We start from the raw sequence: 4,375 nt of genomic DNA on the forward strand, positions 1-4,375 counted from the left end.
GAATTGAAAAGTTTGAGACAACAAAATCCCTTTTGGATTGCAAATATAAACATGGTGAATCTATAAGTGTGAATTTTCATAAGATGAAGACACACTTTAATAGACTAGCTGATTTGGGTGTTGGGATTTCGAAAGAGCATATCATGGACTGGATCTTGTGCTCTCTTCCTACTTCATTTATTGAGTTCCTTTTTGAGAAAATGGATAATCCCAATATGACCCTCATGGAGCTTCACGACTTGTTGATAACAGTTGAAGCTAGTGTACAAGAGATTTCCCATCCTAATGAAAAGGGAAGGACCAAGGTTGGAAAGTCTAACCAAGGTACTAAGAGAAAGTTCAATGATGGAATAGCTCATTGTGCTGATCCAAAAGAGGCGATTTGTTTTTACTGTCAGTAAAAGGGACACTGGAAGCGTAGTTTCCCTAAATACCTCGAGGACACATACTCGATGCAGGGGGCATACCGGAGGATTCTAAGTAGCAGATTGAGAAGTGATGTCATGGTTCGAGTACCATGATTAGTAGCAGATTGAGAAGTGATGTCATGGTTCGAGTACCATGATTGGTAGCAGATTGAGAAGTGATGTCATGGTTCGAGCACCATGATTAGTAGCAGATTGAGAAGTGATGTCATGGTTCGAGTACCATGATTAGTAGCAGATTGAGAAGTGATGTCATGGTTCGAGTACCATGATTGGGAGAAGATTGAGAAGTGATGTCATGGTTCGAGTACCATGATTGGTAGCAGATTGAGAAGTGATGTCATGGTTCGAGTACCATGATTGGTAGCAGATTGAGAAGTGATGTCATGGTTCGAGTATCATGATTTGTAGCAGGTCGAGAGGTGATTTCATGGTTCAAGTACCATGATTTGTAGCAGGTCAAGAGGTAACGTGGTTCGGGTATCATGATTCATAGCAGATCGAGAGGTAGCCACATGGTTCGAGTACCATGACCCGTGGCGGTTAGTGTTACTGGTTCTACCAGTTATTCCGTTGTGATTATCTAGACTGAGATCAAATGTGAAAGAATAGGGGGGACGGAGGGCCATGATGAACGAGCATCCCTTAAAAGGGAAATCGAGTTAGCTCCAAGGGAGTGTTGGTGAGATGCCAGTTGGAGTCGCAAGACTCAGGGATGAGTAGAAATGGTGCGTTATGGGAGAATACGGTCTGGGCTGAGCAACCGGCCGATGGTGGAGATGTCATTTTCTGTGACCTGAGCGGTGCTATTTCTGTTCCTGTGGGAAACATAAGAGGTATTGAGATTTTCGGTTTCCAAAGTTGGGGGCGAGCCCTGTGGGGTAGCTTTGGTTACGATCTTTCATCAGAGTATTTGGGCAGTATGTCTGCCGAGAGGTGATGTTAGAGCCTGAGCAGGTTGTCAGCGGGGACTGAGATGGTTAAGGACAAAGATACACCCTATTTGAGCATAGTAGGGCATGTATTAGCTGCAGTGGAAGACGATCAAGAAGAGGACATTGGGGCGGTGGCTCTTATTGTCTATGATGAGTATCGAGTGTGGTAATGGGGACTCCACTCTTACTACAACCCACATGATGGAACGTTGGTTGAAGAGTCGAGGATGAGGAATATGTTAGTTCGTTATTTTCAGACTGAGAGTCAGGGTTATGACTGGACAGTTAAGATGTCCGGTAGTGGGATGGTACGAGTTTCTGAATGACTAGAGGTAGTCATGATGAGAAGTTTATGAGGATTTCATCGGAGATTCGGGGAATTTGGGATTGCTTGACTTCCATCGGGAGGTCATCGAGCATTGTGTATCACCTTCCAAGAGTAGGTGCGATGATTACTGGTGGAAACAGTCGATGTGATAGATTGCTGTTACGCCAATTGGGAATGGTTCGAACCCTAAGTGGGGAAGTACCGGGTATTTTATTGAGGGGATCCGCACCTGCTGCTAAAGCTACCGAGACCAGGCCAGCAAAGGCCGAGGCACCAAAGGCTCGCGGGAGAGCCTTCCAGTTGACAACGGAGGAGGTCCGCGCAGTGCCCGATGTCGTGGCTGGTACTTTTCATGTGAGTTCTGTACCTGCTTTGGTGTTATTTGACTCGGGTGCGAGTCGGTCATTTGTGTCTTTAGCGTTTAGTCAGCACATCAATATCCAGCGGGAGGCGTTGAGTCGACCGCTACGGGTTTCCATAGCTGACGAACGAGTGGTATATGCTATAGATGTGATTCGAGGTTGTGTACTCGAGATCTTCGGTGTTGAGTTCCCGATAGATCTGGTCCCGATTGCGATGGGGGATGTGTGTGTCATAGTGGGCATGGATTGGTTGAGCCGTTTTGGGGCTGTTATAGACTGCGAGCGACAGTTGGTGACAATACGAGACCCTAGTGGGGGAGTTCTTACGGTGTACGGCGAGGGTACCCGTTCTGGGTCAGCATTTTGTTCGGCTGCTAGAGCGAGGCGGAGTCTACAGCAGGGCTGTAGCGGGTTTGTGGCATATGTGATGGATTCACGAGGGGCCGCCGAGGGGCCAAGTTCGATTGATGATGTGCCAATAGTGCGTGAGTTCCCGGATGTGTTTCCCGAGGAGTTGCTGGGTGTGCCTCCCGAGAGGCAGGTGGAGTTTCGCATTGATTTGATTCCGGGGGCAGCGCCTATCGTTAAGGCGCCTTATCGCCTTGCGCCGCCAGAGATGCAGGAGTTATCCTCGCAGCGTCAGGAGCTGCTGGGGAAGGGTGTTTTGTTATGACGATTGCCGACAGATATAGTGATGCTATGGGAAGCCGTAGTACTCACTAGTCAGAGGTTGTTGTGATGCTATGGGAAGCCGTAGTACTCACTAGTCAGAGGTTGTTGTGATGCTATGGGAAGCCGTAGTACTCACTAGTCAGAGGTTGTTGTGATGCTATGGGAAGCCGTAGTACTCACTAGTCAGAGGTTGTTGTGATGCTACGGGGAGCCGTAGTACTCACTATTCAGTGAGAGGTGTGGTGATGCTACGGGAAGCCGTAGTACTCACTATTCAGTGAGAGATTGTGGTGATGCTACGGGGAGCCGTAGTACTCACCATTCAGTGAGGGGTGTGGTGATGCTACGGGGAGCCGTAGTATTCACTATTCAGTGAGAGGTCATTGTGATACTGCGGGGAGCCGTAGTACCTACTAGTCAGCAAGGGAATGTTGTGATGAAGTGCTCTCTGATCAGAGCTTGACGCAGAAGAGTTTTAGGCTTGGGTAGCCCTAATATTTGAGTGTGTGGAAGCCTGGGGTCGAACCAGGGGCGAGACTAGGGTCTCCATACTTGTCGGGAGTCGTTATATACTGAAATGAGTAGTGGTTGTCGCAATCCGAAAGAATGGGATAAGTGAGGTACGCATGGGTTGCGGGAAATGAGTTCTGAGTTGAGTGCATCGTTGGAACGAGTGGTTCCAACTCTTGGTCGGACCAAACTCTCGAGCTGAGTTTGGCTCTGGTGGTGCGTTGGATAGGCAAGATGAGATTCTGGATTCTGAGGTGGGTTCCATGTTGAGGAGTATTGTTTGTTATATGATGTCTTAGACCTGTGTTGGTCAGTACTCGGGTACGGTAGGTACCGCAAGTTGCATGGAACGATGAGTAACAGATGATAGGGGTCGGGGTTGAGTCGATCTCCAGTTGGGAAGGTAGCATTCGCTTGGGTTAAGCGAACTTCGTGACTTGTGTGTCATTGGGCCGAGATAGTTGTTATAGGGAAGGAGTCAGTGAGATATTTCGGGACATGTTATGGGTGACCTTTGGAGGTTCATCGGTGGACTCAGGAATTGATCTGGTGCTCAGTATTGAAAAGGGGTACGAGGGATGCAGCTGAGGCTTATGATTTTAGATGTTTGAGGACATCTGAGCGAGCATAATTCTCTTGTGTCAGAGAACAGGATGTTGAGGGTTTATTGTTCGGATGGATCCTGATAGTAGTTCAGTGGATGAGCCCTGGTGGGATGTGAACCCTTTCGTTCCTTGGGGCGTGATTCGGACTGTTTTGGTACGTTGGTATGAGTGATCGGTAGCCGATTAACGGATTTGTCTCATGAGAATCAGAGGAGCAGTGAGTTATCAGGGTTTGATGTTCGAAGAATGAGTATTATGGTGATAGCGTGAGTGGGCGGTCTGGCGGCAGGCCAGGCCACTAGAGTTTCCCGATTCTGGGAAGGTCAGAAAGGGGTAATTTAGCGACAGAGGGGCCGGTTTTATTCTAAATTTGGAGTTCCTGGTCGGATCCAGGTATTCATGGAGAAAGATATCGTTTTGATGTGAGAACCTTTCAGTGGTGCTTTTCGAGTGGTTGGTTCTATCTATGTGGTTGAGGAGCGATTTCGAGGGCGAAATCTATTTCAAGTGGGGGAGAATTGTAACATCCCGGAATTCA

The sequence above is a fragment of the Lactuca virosa genome, chromosome 7 (genome assembly GCF_052849685.1).
Source record: "Lactuca virosa cultivar CGN04683 chromosome 7, Lactuca_virosa_CGN04683_v6, whole genome shotgun sequence".
NCBI lineage: Eukaryota > Viridiplantae > Streptophyta > Magnoliopsida > Asterales > Asteraceae > Lactuca > Lactuca virosa.